General features: G+C 49.8%; 1 long non-coding RNA gene across 1 annotated transcript in view; it reads right to left on the bottom strand.

The window, feature by feature from the left end:
- Positions 1-813: 813 nt before the first annotated feature.
- The window catches only part of LOC146856396 (uncharacterized), a 31,294-nt gene continuing 13,865 nt past the window's right edge, over positions 814-18,242 (bottom strand). The window contains exon 3 of the long non-coding RNA XR_014981475.1: positions 814-921. This is a non-coding gene — a long non-coding RNA (uncharacterized LOC146856396). The remainder of the gene's footprint in view (positions 922-18,242) is intronic.

Below are 18,242 nucleotides of genomic sequence, written 5' to 3'. Positions count from 1 at the left end.
GGTACTGTCAATCATGCCTTGACATGAAGAAACCATTCACACTTTGAACTCACTTATTGGTCAATCCGTTTGCAAATTCACTACACAAGACTCACATGTTACATGAAAAACATCACTAGAGAAACACAACATCTAGGAAAATCAAATACTATGCAATACGGAGAATTAATAAAGTAAACCGTGTGAAATGTAAATAAGGATTGCAATGCTCACTTAGGTTACCTTAAAGTGTATTAAACTCATTCTAAAAAACCAGACCTACGCACATGAGTCCTGATCAATTCCTAATTCCATTGTTTACAATTCAGCCTATCTCGAAAACTTGAAACATCTCAAGTTCCTTTTAGGAAAGTGGAGTATTTTGGAGTGAGGATGGTTAGACTTCACTAAGCAATACTCTCACAATACCCCAAATAGTCATTTGGATTCACAATAAAAAATCCCCAGCTCAGTCCTTGTAGAGTGGCACAATGCAGTCAGGCTTTACTGGGGGAACATGTGTTAATAATTTCAGAGTATCAACTTGGATGATAAGTAATTGATGTGACTCGAAAGAAATCCAAAACCAATTTATAAAACTAGAGCAGATTATTTTTGAATAAATTTAGACACCAAAACGAACACAATTGGATGAGTATAACCGGAGTCATGGATTTTAGAAGGAAAAATAAATCCGTGAAATTCACTACTGGAAACTTTGACGTTGCGGTCAATGGGGAAAATCACTAGTGACAATCGGTCACTTGAAGGTCGAGTCCGCTGGAAACCACTGGGGGTTAAGGTGGCGCGGGTCCCAGGACCAGGCCATAACAGTCAGTTGAATTTTACCTGGCTCGTAGGGCCCGGGTGCAGAGTTGTCCTGTCTATCCTTGGTGCTGAAGTGTGAGCCGCGTGGTAGCTGGTTTTACCGCTTAGACTGTGCTGGTGAGAAAACAGATGCAAAAACTTGATAATGGGGCCACTGAGGTGACGAGTTGAAGATACTGCTGGATTCCCTCAAGTCACAGCATTGAACAAAGGTAATGGTAGCCAGACTGGCCACCAAAAAGCCTTGGCAGCGATTGTATGTGAAATAATGGAAAACGTACTACATTGTCATCATAACAATATAATGGAAACTTTTTTTTAGAATTTTGGTTTTAGCATTAGTTTCTAAGTTTTATCAAAACATTTCGGAGGAGTATCTTTTTTCTCGAAAAGGCTATTTTTATTCCGTTTCAAACTATTTTCTACTCATACTTGTGAGGAAGCAGTTTAGAATGGGAGCCTGGGGGGCAGCCGAGCACCGCAAGGTCTGCCTCTCGGGCAGATTGGGAGGGGGGAGGGGGGGAGTGGCCGGACGGCCATTTTGTAATAAATGGGCTACATTTGGGGATAGCCCAAATGTAGCCCAAATCCAGGGATAGGAGCCCAAGGGGTATATAGGGAAATCGCGCGCCAGCCCAGCCACCATTTTAGGCTTGGTGACCTGGTGGCTGGGTGCGCGAGTTTAAAGTTTCATTGCTGTAGGTGTAGGCCTCGAGTAGGAAAGATTACCTGTGGTCATGGCGGCTGGCGATTTTCGGGTTCTGGAGGCCATCCGACTGCTGAGTGAGGCGGGGAGGATGGACCTCCTGGTGCAGGATGCGAATTGGACGAGGCGCCCGGTAAGGCGCGCGTCCGCGGGGGTGGCGGCGGCCATCGCGGCGTGTTCGCCCCCCGGGAGTCCGTTGGGCAGAGCGGTGAGTGGAAGGGGCAGCGCGTATACCAGGAACGCTGCCCCTGAGTCGGAGGTGGGGCCGGAGGAGCGCGCGGTGGGTAGGGAGGCGGCGAGCGGGCGGGGGCGAGCGACGCGACGGGGGAAGGCGCCGGGTGCCTCCTGCAAGAGGCCTAAATCTTACGCGGGCCGCTCCTCAGGCAGGGGAGCGGCCGTAGTCAAGGCAACGGCGGGGGCGCGGGGACGCTCCTGGGAGGGCCGAGATGTGGCGAGTAGAGGCGCGAGGAGAGCGCTGGGGCGGGCGGATCAGCCGGAGGAGGTAGAAGGGCTCAAGGAAGTGCCCGAGTGGGGGATATTGCCGGCGGAAGTGTCATGGGGCGGCGCGGAGTGGCGCAGCGCTGCCTCGCTGTGTGGGGTCGGCGGAGAGGGGGTAGGGGGACAGGGACTGCGGGAAGCGGGGGCGGGCGGGCGGGAGCAAGGAGCGACGGGTGGCGTCCGGAGGGGGCAGCAGACAGTTGGGGGCAGCGAGAGGGGGGGGGCGCGGGTCCCAGCGGGGGGGCGAGCACGCAGGGACAAGAGGCGTCCAGGGAAGAGTGGGGGAGGGGTGGGGGGGGGCCGTAGCGCTGGCGGTATAGAGCGGGACGCAGGGGACAGGAGCGTGGCGGTGCCTGGCGGCGGCGGGAGGGGCCAGGCGGAGGGGGATATTGGAGGGGGAGCAGCAGGGGGGGAATCCCCAGTGCTGTTTGAATCGGAGGGTAGTGAGAGGGACTGGGAAGGCCTGGACATATTTGAGTCCTGGGCGGAGGGGTTGGGCGGGGCGTCGGGGGCTGGAGACGGAGGCGTCGGGATGGGGGGGACGGAGAGTAGGGGGGGAGGGGGATGGGAGGGGGGCGCGGTAGGGGTGGGGGCGAGCGGACAAGGGGTGGGGGGGCGGGGAGGGGGATTGGAGTGACGGTGACGACGGAGATGGGGGGGATGAGGACGTGGGGGATTGGAGCGCGGTGGGACAGGCGTGGGTCGCGGAGACGTCGGGGGCCGGTAAGCGGGGATGGGATGGCAGGAGGAAAGGAGGTAGGCCCAGCACACCAGACCATTCCTTTTCTTTGCAGGTAGCGGAGCGACAGCGGGAACATCGCGGGGTACCGGACTTGGCAGGGCTGGGAGCGGCCCGGCGACGCCAAGGAGAAGGGAGGGTGGAGCCTCGGGCGGCGTGCCCGGAACCAGCGAGGGATCCCGGCGCGGCTGGCACAAGTAGGCCCGTGACGGGCTCGCCAGCCCCAAAACCCACGGGGTCACAGCGCTCCGGGGGGCATCGCCGGAGGAGCACCGGAGAGGAGACTGTGGTTTTACCGCGGAAGCAGGTGGCACCACCAGCGGGCAGCGCTGGGGGTGCAGGGCAGGAGGAATTGGACTATGAGGAGGAGAGTATGGAGGAAGGAGAGTTGCGCGAGGTGGGGGACGGTAGGGACGGGGGGCCGGGTAATGTTGTGGCTAGTTTCTTACAGGTGTCACGACGCCAGGCGCAGCCCACGGGTTGGACATCGAGGTGGGAAAGCAGCTCGGCCCCCAAGTCAGGACGCCGGGAGGAGCGGCAGACGGAGACATTGGCGCCAGGTAATACACATTTGCTCGGGCGTCCAAGGATGGTGTCAAGAGGAGTGGGGGGGGCGGGGGTGGAGGGGGGGTAGGGGAAAGATTGCGCAAAGGTACGTACGTGGTGGATGTGGCTGTGGGCACGGACGGCACGGACAAGGGGGACAGCGGTCAGACCAAGAAGGAGGGGACGGACGAGAAAGGGACAGGGGACGCAAAGGCAGGGGAGACAAAACTGGAGAGTAAGGAATTGAAGATAAAGCGGTTACCATATATGGGAGTGACCAAGCCCTTGGGGGCGCACTTGATGTTGGCAACAAAAGAAAGGATCTGGAAAGGGGAGTATGTGGAGATGCTCAAACTCCTGCACAGAGAGGTCAGGGCGAAAGAGGGTTCTAAGGAGGAGGAATTTGAGCTGGCAAAGAGGCCTAAGGTACCGCTGACAATAGAGAACTGGACAGCGGCTTTTCTGATATATGCCAGTGTGTACTGTGAGAAGTTTCCGGAGAGGTCAGTGGCCATGTTTAAATACATGGACGTCATTCGGAAGGCACAGATTACAGGGGGTGGATATGCCTGGGCTCAGTATGATGAGGAATTCCGGGCGCGCATGGCATGGGATACGAAGGCAAAGTGGGGAGAGTTGGATACGGATCTGTGGCAGCATACCATGGGCCTTGCCGGGTCCGGGAAGACTATCTTTACGGCCAGCGGGCTGCCGCTAGTGTATCAGCCCTTTCGAGGGGGTCCCACCCGCGGGGGGGTGGGTGGAGCCGGCAGGGGGACGACAGGAGACAAGGGTGCTTGCTGGGACTTTAACAAAGGACTATGCACGAGAGAGTATTGTAAGTTTCGGCACGAATGCTCGGGCTGCGGCAAGCGACATCCGCTGGTCAAGTGTTGGGGGACGCAAGGTCCGGGGCACAGCAGTCAGCAATGGCAGTCGGGAGCCCCTAAGGCTGGAGCCCAGCAGCAGTCTCAGCAGGGAGGAGGAGGGAGGGGGGCGAGGGGGCCTGGGCCAAAAGGCTCGTACTCCGGTTAGGGTAGAGCAGTTAGTAGGGGCGCTGGGGGGTTATCCGGACAGGGCGGCGGCGGACCAGCTGCGATCGGGGTTTCAAGAGGGGTTCAGGTTGGGGTATGAGGGGCCGAGGGTCCGGAGATGGGCAGACAATTTGCGATCGGCGCGGGAGCATCCACAGGTGGTGCAGGCGAAACTGGACAAGGAGGTACAGGAGGGCCGCATGGCGGGACCCTTTCGCGAGTGGCCGTTGCCCAATTTGATTGTGTCACCCATTGGAGTGGTACCCAAAAAGGAGGTGGGCCAGTTTCGCCTTATTCAGCATTTGTCATGGCCAGAAGGTGGGTCGGTCAATGACTTTATTGCGGAAAGTGCGGCCACTGTGTCTTACTCATCTGTTGACGTGGCTATGGCACTGGTGGTGACCACGGGCGCAGCAGCACAGATGGCAAAGTGCGACATCAAGTCAGCTTTCCGGTTGCTGCCAGTTCATCCAGATGACTGGGGTCTGTTGGGCATACAATTCGGCGGTCACTGGTATGTGGACAAGGCATTGCCGATGGGCTGCTCCATGTCTTGCGCACTTTTTGAATGTTTCAGCACGTTCCTACAATGGCTGTTTACGGAACGGACGGGTCACCAAGGCGTGACACATTACTTGGATGACTTCTTTTTTGTCGGCACCTCAGACTCCGCGGACTGCCAGAAGGGTCTGGACAGCTTCCATGAGATCATGGGGGACATGGGCGTGCCACTGGCCCCGGAGAAAACACAGGGTCCCAGTACGGCACTGGCTTTCCTCGGTATTGAATTGGATTCGGTCCGGATGGAGGCGCGCCTCCCGGAGGATAAAAAGCGAAACATGTTGAGCTTGCTGACCAGTGTGTTGACACGACAGAAGGTGACGGTCAGGGACATCCAGGTGTTGCTGGGACATCTCAATTTTGCGTGTAGGGTGGTCAGAGTAGGGCGGACTTTCTGTAGGCGACTGGGGCGAGCGTTGGAGGGGCAGAGGCCTCCACACCATCATGTGCGGCTGTCAGCCGGGGTGAGAGAGGACTTGAGGATGTGGCAGTTTTTCCTGCACCAGTTTAACGGGGTGCCTTTGATGAGGGAAGTGGACATGGTATGGGATGTGCAGATTTTCTCGGATGCAGCGGGGAGCAAGGGATTCGGACTGTATTGGCAGGGGAGGTGGTGTGCGGAGCCCTGGCCCGAGGAATGGTTGGAGGGAGGCAGGAGCATTGCGTTCTTGGAATTCTTTCCCTTAGTGGTGGCAGTCACTCTGTGGGGGGTTTTGTTGGCCCACAAAAAGGTCACGTTCAGGATCGACAACATGGCGGTGGTACAGGTGGTGAACAGGCAGTCGGCACGGGATGCGCAGGTGCTCAAGCTGTTGAGGGTTTTTGTGCTGGGGTGTTTGAGACATGATATTGCGTTTCGCGCTGTGCATGTGCCAGGAGTGGACAATGACATTGCGGATGCCTTGTCTCGTTCACAGTGGGGGAGATTCCGTGGGCTCGCCAAGGACGCGGACGTGAACCCGACCAGGATGCCGAACCAACTCTGGGAAGTAGGCAATACCGGATGCAACAATTGGTTCTAGGTTCATTAGCGCGGTCGACGAAACTGGCATACAGGGCGGCATGGGAGGAGTTTGTCCGTTCGGGGGCGAAATGGCGGGCTTCCGGGGCGGAGAGACGGGAGGATGTCGTGCAATTTATATTGGACCTGGTGGAGAGAGGTTTGACGAGGGTGACGATAGTGGGCAAGTTGGCAGGGGTTGCGTTCATCGGAAAATTTTTGTGGGGCTATGCGCCATCCGCGGGGGAGCTGGGGGCTCGGATCTTGGAGGGCTGGGCGCGGGAATGTGGGAGATTGGCCCGGGTGCGGAAGCCACTGTCCTGAGACTTGTTAGGCAGGGTGCTGGGGGTTCTGCCCGAGGTGTGTTGGGATGGTGGGGAGGCCTTGTTGTTCGCCACGCTCATGTCTTGGATGTTTTTAGGGTGCGTTTCGAGTGTCGGAATTGCTGGGGTCGAAAGGGGAACGGGGTTTGACCTGGGATGAGGTATCCTTTGGGGAGCAGGTAGTGAGCATTTGGCTGCGGAAGGCGAAAACAGACCAGAAAAGTCGGGGGAAGTGGGTTACTCTGAGGAAAGGGCGCTCCCCGACGGTTTGTCCGTTCCGCTGGGGACGGCGGTGGAATTCGCGCTCTGGGGGACTGGGGGGACTGGTCTTTTCCCATCAGCAGGGGTGAGGTGTTAAAGCTTCGCAATTGCTGGCAGTGCTGAGGAAAGCACTTAGGAACTTGGGGGTCGATGAAAAGGGTTTTGGCACGCATTCTTTTCGCATTGGGGCAGCGTCAGAGGCACATGCGAGGGGTTGGGACAGGGAAGACATCATGAAGTTGGGTAGGTGGTCTTCGAATTGCTACCAGTATTATGTGCGCAGCGAGACGGGGGGCGGGGTGACAAAAAAAAAAAAATAGGGGGGGACATCAGAACAGCAGAATTTTCAAGGGGGTGTTGGCTAGGTTTTCATTCTTGTTTTTCTTTTCAGGTTCGGTCATGGGACCCCTGGCCCGAGAAATGTCCATTTGGATTGTGGGGCACTCGTTCGTGAGGAGGGCGCAAATTCAGGCACAGGAGAGCTATTTTGGGGAACATTTGGGGTTCAATAAAGATTTGTTCTCTGTGGGGTGGAGGGGTAGGGGGGGGGGATGCGATGGAAAGAATTGGTGCCGGTGTTGAACGGGATCTTAAGGGCAGGTCTGTGCCCAGATGTGTTGGTTCTTCATTTGGGGGAGAACGACATGGTGAGGGAGACAGGTTTGGCGCTGATGCGTGCAATGAAGAAGGACTTGGTTTTGATTAAGGAGAGATGGGCGGGTTGTTCCATTGTGTGGATGGAATTTGTCCCCCGGAGGAGTTGGAGGGGGGCTGTTAACCCAGGTGCGGTGGATAAGGCGCGGCGAAAGCTTAATACAGAGATGGTGAGGTTTTGCCGGCATTTGGGGATTGGCCGCTTGGCACATGGGGACATTCGCTACGATGCGCGGGAAATGTTCAGGGACGATGGGGTGCACTTGTCTCGGATGGGAATGGACCTGTACCTTTTGGAGTTGAGAGAGGTGTTGGCGCAATTGCTGGGAGTTTACAGGCGTTAAGTCGTGCGGGGTCACGGCGCTTGGGGGGGGGCAGAAAAAAGGGAGGAAGAGGCGTAGCCGCCGACACTTCCCCCTTTTTCCTGGGTGGCGGGGTGGTTGACAGTTGGCCGGGATTGGCTAGAGTTTGTTGTTAGAGGTTTGGTAATTTGGGTCCAGGGACAGGTAAAGGGTATCCAGGTTGGATAAGTTTAGATTAGAGGTTGGATAGTTACAGTTGCACTGAAGGCAGGTAGGGGTTACGGTCAGGGGAGTTTGGGAGTTGGGAAAGGCTACATGGTGTAGGATTGGGTTATATGTTGGTTATGGAATGTTATGTTGTATTTTGGGGGATGGGGGAAATGATGTGGGGATCGTAGGGGTGGGGGGAAAACACAAGGGGTCAGGAGGTTATTGTATAGCGAGGCGTTAGTTTTGTAAGGCAGTGGCCAAGAAATTTAAATTGTGATATGCACCTGTTTCAATAAAGCGGCCTTTTTCACACACAATAAAGTGGTCTGGTGTCGGCTTGCCCCCCTCTCCCCCCTTAATCTCCCAATGTTGATCTTTCGTCAGATCAACTGTCATTCTAACATGAAGGCAGCAGAGGGAGCAGCACCACAAGAATGCTGTTAGCTTGGTCAGTCACACAAAAGGTAAGGCTTACCATTTGCTGACACAAATCTGCTGTAAATCTAGCATTCTTTTTTGTTGCATGAAACAGAACAGACCCTATATATCTTTTGTGTTCTATTCCATTGCCAATAACTTTGAAAAGAAATGGAAGTAAAATATATTAACTTCCATCGTGGTAGACTGTTGTTCACCACAGGAGGTTACATCTACAGCACAGAGAAAGCTTAGGAAGAGAATGATTTTTGGAAATGAACTCAATACCTAAAGGGCAAACTGTTGGGGACATGCCTGCTGCACTGTCTTCTAAAATTGCAGGTGGTGCATGTGAACTTTAACCTTTGCGCCGGTTTAATAATAAACTGTTCCGGAGTTCTATTTCTAGCGCCATTATTTAGAAATAAACATTTTACAACTGTTGCTTCATTGTTTAAAATTCAATAAATCACTAATGGCACTAAATACTGTTTGTACTGTAGTTTGAGTTAAATTGTGTTGTTATTTATTTGCTCCTTTACGTTTTTCGATTTAAATGCATTTCCATTAAAATGTTTCCACTCATTTTCAATTTTTTGGTGTTTCATTATAAGTGACTTTCCTTACATTAGGATTTCCATGACTTTGTTTCCTCCAATATGCTTTCTATTTTTTCGTTTTTCTATGAATTCACATACATCGCTTGGCAGCAGCAAGCTCAGCCTTGGGTTATTTCGATGTCCTAGAGTCCGGGGGAAAACAATAGCCGTCTGAAAATTGATGGAGGTCAGGACTACGTTTCCCATAATGTACTAGACCATTTACTTTAGGGCTATCCCTCGGCAGGACCGATGGCCAGTGATTCCTTGGTTCCAGGAGCATGCTTTACCTGTGGGCTGCAGGGGACTAGTAGCTCTAGTCCAAGGGAGTTCTGGAGTTACCTTTGGATCTCAGAGGGGTTCCTCTTGCCTTTGGAACCGGTCTCTCATCCAGGACGTGTTGCAGTCATGCAGTTGCAGGGTGGTTGCCACAGGTGCAGGCTATTGTACCTTTTCTTTTTGCAGGTTCTGAAGTTGCAGACTCGGGTCTCCTCTTTGTTCTTCGTTGCAAGTCGATTCAGATCTGAGGTTCTGGTGCCAGGGGTGCCCTCTAAATCCTAGATATAAGGTATTAGGGGTGTGGATGCAAGTAGCCAAGGGCTATTAGCACCCAGCATCTAATCCAACCCTGAGATAACCACATCCAGACGTGGGGTGGGGGTTGCCATCTTTGCTAACCAGAACTCTCTATTCTGTCACTTTAAAAAATGGCCGAAGCCTTCCTTGGCTGTTCAGACCAAGTAGCCCACCCTAAGGGTGTGGCTAGCCTTCTTGGGGTGTACACCTCCCGACTACCTTATTTTCTCACCTGCCCGGGAACAAATGTGCCCTGGGGCAGGGGGATGGCTGTTACCTCCTTTGAGACGCAGCCTAGATACATATCAGAGGCAATGTAAGCTCTGTAGCTCACCACCTTTTGAAAAAAACATCTTTTTATTGACCTTTATATCACACAGATTTTGCATGTTGTTTGAATAACATTGGTCAAGCTTGTGTCCATCTGTTCATCACATTTATACACATATACATTTACATAATATCATCAAACGAAGAACTATGTGGTAACCGTTCCCCCCAGCCCTAACTTCATTCCCCCCCCCCAGTATTGTGCAGTTTCCTTCCTCCCAATGGCTTTTCTCCGATGTGGAGCGACACATTCTTTGGACAGAACCCCACGTACAGCTCACTACCTGTACTTCCCACCCTCCTATGGTCCTGCATCTAACGCATGAGAATTGCCTCTGCTATACCTTACCCATGTTAGCCCTGAATTGGCTGCGTCTCCTGGATGTCCCCATGTCATGTACCTTTCCCCCAGACATGCTGCCCATAAAAGCTTCCCATTCCATTATGTCTTTCTCCAGTTTCTCGTCCCTATGGGTCTTTTTCATATATATTTCCTCCACTCGTGCCCACTCTAACACAACCTTGCGCCATAGGTCAATGGAGGGCATCCTCGCACTCATCCATCCTATAGCCACCCTCCTTTTTGACAGCATTTAGGGGGAGAGCACTGACTCTGGTGCCTGGTTAGCAGGCTCCAGTCCACTTTCAGAGTCATAGCCATCAGCATTGGGGCAAAAAGTGTGGGGGTGACCGTAGAAAAAGGACACTTTCCTACATGCCTTGTAAGAGGTGTGGCACAGCGACCAGCGCAGCTGACTCCAGAGCGCAGGGCTCACGGTTCGATCCCTGGCACCGGCGGCAGCTCAGCTCAGCACCATGTGGCTCTGGGCAATAGCTAGCATAATTTCCCCTACGGCCCCCAGCTCCTTGAGACCCTTAGGGGTGAGTAGTTTGTGCTTTACAGATACCAGATTTATATTGACATTTTATTTTCAATGTTAATAAAGTATGGTTACATACATCAATTATTATATTGACAGTGCTGAGAGCTAACAGGAACCTGCCCCCTTAAACCCATGGGTACAGCACATACAAATTAATACACCAAAGAGTTCTTTGCTCAACAAGTTATGTCTCACTCACAAAGTCACAAAGTCACCATAATTATAGCCATCATAACACTCAAACCCACAATCTGTACAGCTTCCAAACATGTGCAGTATGAAAGGCAAACTATTGAGTTTGCCTACGCATTTGACTTTTAATCATAATACTAATTTGCTGTTGGTATAGTGCCTCATACCATATATATATATATATATTTTTTTTTAAATTTATTTATTGAATTTTGCAAACAAAAGAACATAACAGACCATACAAAGAAAATAATTAAATTAAATCAGTCACAGTGTACATACGCACAGATCCGAAGGCATAACAGATATCAGAACATGGATCCACAGGGCTATGCATTGCTGGGACCAAAGCATCCTCATGCATTTCCTATACAAACGTATCTTAGGTTACATTACGTCAAATGTGGGTATTGTCTATGGAGACAGTGCATAGACGATACCCCTGAAACAGCCTGCAGATATTTATTCGTATAGTTAGCACCTGGAAAAAGAGCCCAAAAGGAAAGTCTTTAATTCCATAGCACAACTTTCAGCACAACCCCTACAGCAAGGGAGAAGCGGGTTTCCAGATACCTTCTTACTCTTTACTGACTAGATAGCTCTGGTACAAGCTCCAGAAGTTCTTAGGGCGACTCCTGGGAGGGAGCAGATCACTATATAATTCTGTTTGCGTGTTGTAATACATCATATCTTTTGACCATTATTTATTTATTTATTTATTTTATTTGAAAAGTTTTATATAGCGCCGGCTACACCCGGAGGTATCAGAGTGCTTTACATGGGGAGGTACAATTGCATTCAAAACATAGTTACATAGTTACAACAGTTTCAGGAACGTAGATACTGAAGATACAAGAGTTACAAAGGGATGGCTCAGGTATGGGGAAGGAAGGCCGGTAGGGGAGAGAGATTCGGGGAAGAGAGGGAGGGAATAGAAGAGGAAGATAAAGAGAGAAGGAGGACAGCAGAGAGGGCGGTGGTAGGAGAACACCACGGGCAATCAGAGAGGAAACAGTGTCAGATGATCGGATGGGTAGGTGACGGCCAAGGGGGGGACCAGAGCCAGCTCCTCAGTAGCTGTGTAGGGCAACTCCACCGGTCATCAGCTCAAGGTTGCTCGGTCACCGAAGTACCTCAGAGCGTAAAAGTATCAGCCTGGAGGAGATCATCAAAAGGTTTCAAGGAGAGCGCCTTCCACGGTGTAAGGTGCTGGGTCCCCAGAGATAATGGGAACTATCCCAGACCTCCGCTAAGTGAAGAATCCCTTAACACTGTGGACTCTCTCAGATGGGTATCTGAGACTCCAGGACAGGAATGCTAGGATCCATCCCCAACAAGGGGAGAAGGAGTGCTTTGGGAAAGAGCAAATTCAAGGTGGCCAATTAAGGCCTTTTTCCGTTATGTGTGAGACCCCTAACACAGTAGACTCTCTCGGAGGGGAATCCGAGACTTGGAGGCAATAATGCTGGAACCCTCCCCAACAAGGGGCGAGGGAGTGCTTTGGCAAGGGGCACAATCATGGAGGCCGATAAGGGACAGTTGGGTGGTGGGGGAGGACCTGTACAGCAGACGGGGGGAGGGGAATGCTTTACATAAGGTTCCAAAGAAACAACAAAATTACTTCAGTTACACGATTACATCAGATACTAGAAGGACCTTTCAAGAGAATAGAAGATGAAATAAATGGATCTAAGAAGGGTAAGGGGGTATAGATAAATATATGCAACACATTAAAGAGCTAGAAGGGGAGAGAAATAGAGCGGATAGGGGGAGAGGGGGATTGAGAAGGGAGAGGAAAAGGGGGTAGACGTTATGAAGAGACGAAGGGAAAGTCTGCCCAATGACCGACTGGGTAGGCGACGGTCGAGGAGGGAATCCACAGACAGTCTCCCCTTTAGCTCACAGGGTAGCTCCATCGGGCATCGGTCAGATGGCTAGGTCTCTAGGTTACATTAGATACAGGTAACATCGGTTGCTCGACACATTTAACTAGCACATAAGACAAGATTAATGGCGCGAGGGAGGGTAAGGAGAGTAAGGGTAAAAGGGAAATAGGAGGGAAATACGGTGGGGAGCCGAAGGAAATTGTCTGCCCAATGTTCGGGGGTAGGTGACGGCTGAGGGGGAATTCCTCAGTCCATGTCCTCTGCAGCTATTGAGGTAGCTCCATTGGTCAAAGTGCTTGGTCTCCGCTGTCGGTGGCAAGCTCACAGATTCAATGTCCAGAAGGGTGAGCCGGATACGGGTGGGGGGATGGGAGAAATGCACAAGGTCTGGTCGATGACCACTCCACTTGTTGTAGTATTTATACCCTCTGTGTGGCATGGGCATCATCCATCACTACTCATCTCTCCTACTGACCTAAAGCTGTTGTCTCCCCCTTGGAAATCAGCACCAGGCACCATCCTGATGTCAGGCAGGCTTGGGTACTCCCTAAGGCCTAAACAGCAGTGAGAGGCCGGTTTCCAAAGGCCGGGTACAAGATCAGAGGTTCCTGTTACACCGCATTACGATTGCTGGAGTTGTCAGCTATTATTGTTCAAAAGCGGTTGCCATGTTGGAGTCAGGCTACCCGCTCCGGAGAGGTTTCTTTCTGTGGGACTCGCTGGGGTAGAGGTGCCCCGTTTTGTAGGCTAAAGTCTGGGACAGTGGATGCTGCTCCCCGTCGCGCATCCAAGACCCCTGTCGCTCACCTAGGCGAAGGTTGGGGCGTTCTCCGTATCCCGACGAATGGCCATCTTAAGGTCAGGCTGCATAAATAATTTCCCTCGGAACATTCATGCTTCATTCGAAACTGCCGTAAAGGAGATACATTTTTCCTTACCACAAGAATCCAATTAAAAACGGGATTGCCTGCCCTGGGGACCCGAACAAGGCCTTGGCGTCGGGGATTTTGCTGAACAGCGCACGGTAGGTGTGGGAGCAGCGCTGAGAAGGTTAGGGTCCTGTGGTAAATAATTTAATTACCGGGACTTAATTTGATACAGAAACATAATAAAAAATAGCTCAGTAAATAAGAGGCAGAATCCGTGGTATTAGAGGTTCGGAATGGGCTTTATTCCAATGGTCGATTCGAATCGGTTGCTCCAAGTTCCATCACCACGAAGGTTCAGGAAGTGAAGTACATACATTATTGATAATTAATCACTTTTATACAATAGGCATTACAGTGAAGCAAATGCGAGAGGCGTAACAATTGATAGTGTGGATAATACATTCATGCGTAGCCAAAAATAGGCGTAACTGGGTGTGATTAAAGAACGTCATCAGATGTGATATCATAATAGGGTGGTTACATGAAAGAATTTCGCAATGTCAGCAGAAATACTTGGCAGAAATGCGCGCGCAGCCGCATGACGTGTGATTGACGTGTAACTAGGGGGTGAAGGGGACTTGACATTTAGCTCTACATGTGGCGACAGAAGTCTGGAGGGTCAAGTCAACCTAATCCCAAATCATATCTAACATCCTATGTTTAAAGAACTATGTTATCCAAAAGAGAGGTCTCTTAGAGTAGAATCTTATTCTATACTGACTATACTGACTGTTAGTGCGTGTACAAGCGTCTAAGTGTCTACACTAGATGCGTGGGTAGAAATCTTCCATAGTAATAGGGCTATGAATTACTTGCATAAAGACAGAGAAGCCGAGCCTTTGCTCGGTAGCTGGAAGAATGTTTACTTGAGCTACTAGACAGGAATGCATTGGGCAGGGAACGGAGCAGATAATTTCGAAGGTGAAATACAGTTTTTGGCAGGGAACAGGCTGATGTCAGGCTTCGTGAGCCGCGCAGGGAATGAGACAAAGTTCATGGTCACAGATGCAGGCTCAGACTGGAGCTTTCAGAGGCAGAAGGCAAGAGAAGCTTGATGACAGAATCAGGGCCTACTTGCCTGGACTGTAAAATGGCATAAGTGAACCATATAAAGCCGGTGGCCTTTCATACTTGGGAATGGAATATCCGGCCTATTCATGGCGGATCTGAAAGAGGACATGTTGACGGTGGACGCACATGTGTTTGCGTCTTCATAACTGGAACTGGAGGGAACATACATGTACTTGTGATTCATACATGAAACCGTTGGGGTCCAAGATAGGGGACATAACTGATCAGAAAAATCCATATTTCCACATTCCCTCCTTGTCCCCTACTTGCCCGTTAAGAGATATCAATCTTCATCAATCCGTTGATCTGTTCATATAGCATCATTTGTTCTTCTTTCTTCCTCCGGGATGAATGAAATCTTGGTGGTGGAATACACGATGTGGCACACAGACCACAGATCGCTGGTCCACATTGTAGACATAGACAGCAACTGAATAGTACGAGAAGGCCAATACCTAGGAAGGATAGGACCTTCCATCCAAAGGTAGATAATACACTCCAAAACCAACCGGACCAAGTCCAGGTGCCTGGATTCTGGTGTATCTGGCTTACAATCTTATGAAGGCGGGTTATGGCTTTATATACTGACGGCGAATTTTCTGGTATGAAAATGCAACAACTTGATCCGATGACCCTACAAGCTCCGCCCCTATCGGCCAGGATGACGTCAAGGACAAGACGATTTTGAAGCACAACAATCCGCATAGCAGACTGCTCTTCTGTTAAATTGCCTAAGGCGGAAATAGTTTTGTTCACTACTGCTTCAAGGGTTCTAGTTAATCTACGTATCAGCTTACTATTAGTAACGGTACCTATATAGGGAAAGAGACCTTTATTGAAATCTGTGTATTTTTCCCATGCTGTTTCAGCGTAATCAACTATTGGGAGATCTCTCCTTACTCTATTATATACTAAATGAGTATTTCTGTGATAATCAGGAGGAGCTAGGAAAACAGGTGGCAAAAGGAATCCAATGTAGCAAGTACCATCCCAGTCTAGAGGCAAACGTACATATGCCGTCTGACCACATATAAAATAGGAATGGCGGGAAGCTCTAAATGTAGACTTGCCTTGATCACTAAATTCTACTACAGTGGTGCATCTACTATGGCCCATATGTATGGAACCATTCTTTCTTACACATAATTCACCTTTTACTGGAAATATTGACATAGCGGGCAAAATTGGAGTAGCTTCGGATTCGACATTTAGGATCATAAGATTAAGCGTAAAATTACCTAATCCATACACTTCATTTTCTAGATCAGTTCCTGTTCTCTGGGGAAGTCCCTCCTTGTTAGGATAGCAGACCTTAAGTAAAACTAAGTTCAAATTTCCCCATACCCAGTTATCTTGATAAACTGCAGAATTCGAATCTAGGGAATTAATTAAACTAAACCATGCTCCACAGGAGCCGTTGTGTGTGAACGGGTATGGAAAGAGAGGTAGAATTCCTTTATAATTCTGATAGGGAGGGAGTCGGCCACATATCCAACAATTTGTAGCATTGCTAACCTGATGGGAATGATGTAACATACTAATAAACGTGTTATTGCGCAGCGCAAATCTATAAGACAACTCAAGCGGAGGTAATTCACTAAAAGAATGTTCAGCAGTAATATTATAAACATGTCTAGAAATAGGATAATATATGTGCAACAATATACTTGCAGTAATTATTAAAAGACATAAGAAAAACAAAATTAATAACGTCACTGTGCAATGACTACGCAGTGATTTACAGTACGCCTGTCGTTTCAACATTTTTCGGGTGTGTTCTCTATTCAGGTCTAAGGGATACATGTCAGAGACAATTCAACCGCTTCACCTCGGAGAGGACTTAAACAATCAAATTGCTTGACTGATTAGACCTAAGTTTTAGTTTATAATGTTCGGAATTACTCGTTTCAACCAAAGGAAGTTTTGAGTCAATGGGTGAAGACACACGAGGTGTGGTATTCACATCCGATGGTAGTCCATGGAATTTCTTGATATGACTTGAATGAACCCAGCCTTTCCTGCCTTCGATCTTCACGGCTGTCCTTGTGGTGAGCAAGACCAGTTGCGGTGACTTCCACCTAGGATCCAGCTGAGTCTTTCGATCAAAGTTCCTCACTAGGACCAGGTCGCCTGGAATTACGTCATGGGGTTTCACCTCAGTGTTGTCGGGAAAAGCTGCAGCTACCTGTGAACGACAAGATTGTAGTGCAGACATCAAGGAAGCCAAGTAATCTGTCAGCATATTACAGTCAATATCAGTTATTTTGCGTGGTATGGGCGTCCCCCACATATTTGGTGGTCTGCCAAAGATCACCTCATACGGGGATAGCCCTGTTCGAGAGTGTGCTACCATTCTCATGTAAAAGAGTGCAACGGGTAACGCTACTACCCAGTCGACACCTTTCTCTCTGCATATTTTGGACAATCTGATTTTCAGGATCTGATTATGTCTTTCTACGAGACCTGCTGCCTCGGGGTGTCGGACACAGTGGAATTTCCACTGATAGCCTAACAAAAGTGAAACGTGTTTCATTAATTCGGATGAGAACGGCTGGCCGTTATCTGAGTAGACAACACGTGGTAAACCGTATCGTGGGAAGAATTCTCGAACCAACTGTTTGGCAGTAGTCGGGGCAGTGTAATCTGAAACCGGGTATGCCTCCGTCCAACGGGAAAGAGCACAGACAACTACGAGAACATATTTGAATCCTCGACATCGTTCCATCTGGATATAATCCATCTGGAGGACTTCAAAAGGGTGATCAGGAGGCTGAAATCCACCCTGTTCTACAGGTACGCTTTTTCCTGGGTTGAACTGACAACAGATCATACAGGTACGAACTTTTTGTTTAGCTGCTGCTCGTAAATGTTTATTGAACCAAATGTGTTGAATGCTATCTAGCATAGCTTTTTCTCCTAGATGCGCTGGACTATGTATAGTGTTAATTATAACTTGGACCATTGAATCAGGAAGGAACCACACAGATTTTTCCTTCGTCATCCATCCCTGATCCGTTTGGATCCCTCCTAATTCAGTCCATTTCTTTATTTCGTCTGGTGTAGCATGTGTCTGTATATCAATTACGTCAAGAGTAGGATCTTTAATCGTCATACAATGTGTTGGCGTCGGGACTATTGTCTTTGTCATGTCGGATGTTTGAGTTTGAGCAGTCTGTTTAGCTGTTCTGTCAGCTAGATCATTGCCTTGGGAAATGATATCAGTAACTTTCGTATGAGCTTTACATTTCATAATTGATATTGCAGTGGGTAGATGTATTGCATCTAATAAGGCATGAATGAGGGGTCCGTGCTGAATGTGGGCACCGTGAGAAGTTAAATAACCTCTCTCTCGCCACAGCACGCCGAAGTCATGTACAACTCCGAATGCATAACATGAATCAGTGTATATGTTGACTTTTTTATTTTTGGCTTGAATACAGGCTTGTGTCAGAGCGATGAGCTCTGCGGCTTGAGCTGACAAGGTATTTATGCAATTTGTTTCAATGATTTCAGTGTCTGTTGTGACGGCGTAAGCGGCCACTAACTCTCCTGTACTTGTTCTCATACATGAACCATCTACATACAACGTCAGGTCTGTGTCTGACAATGGGACATCGGTTAAGTCTTGTCTGGGTTTCGTCGTGATTGTAATAACTTCAATACAATCATGAGCTAGTGGGTCTGTTCCGATTACAGGTAAAAGTGTGGCAGGATTCA

The sequence above is a fragment of the Triturus cristatus genome, chromosome 4_1, assembly GCF_964204655.1.
Source record: "Triturus cristatus chromosome 4_1, aTriCri1.1, whole genome shotgun sequence".
Taxonomy (NCBI): domain Eukaryota; kingdom Metazoa; phylum Chordata; class Amphibia; order Caudata; family Salamandridae; genus Triturus; species Triturus cristatus.
Note: the sequence above shows the minus strand (reverse complement) of the source record. Positions and strands in the feature narration are given on the sequence as shown.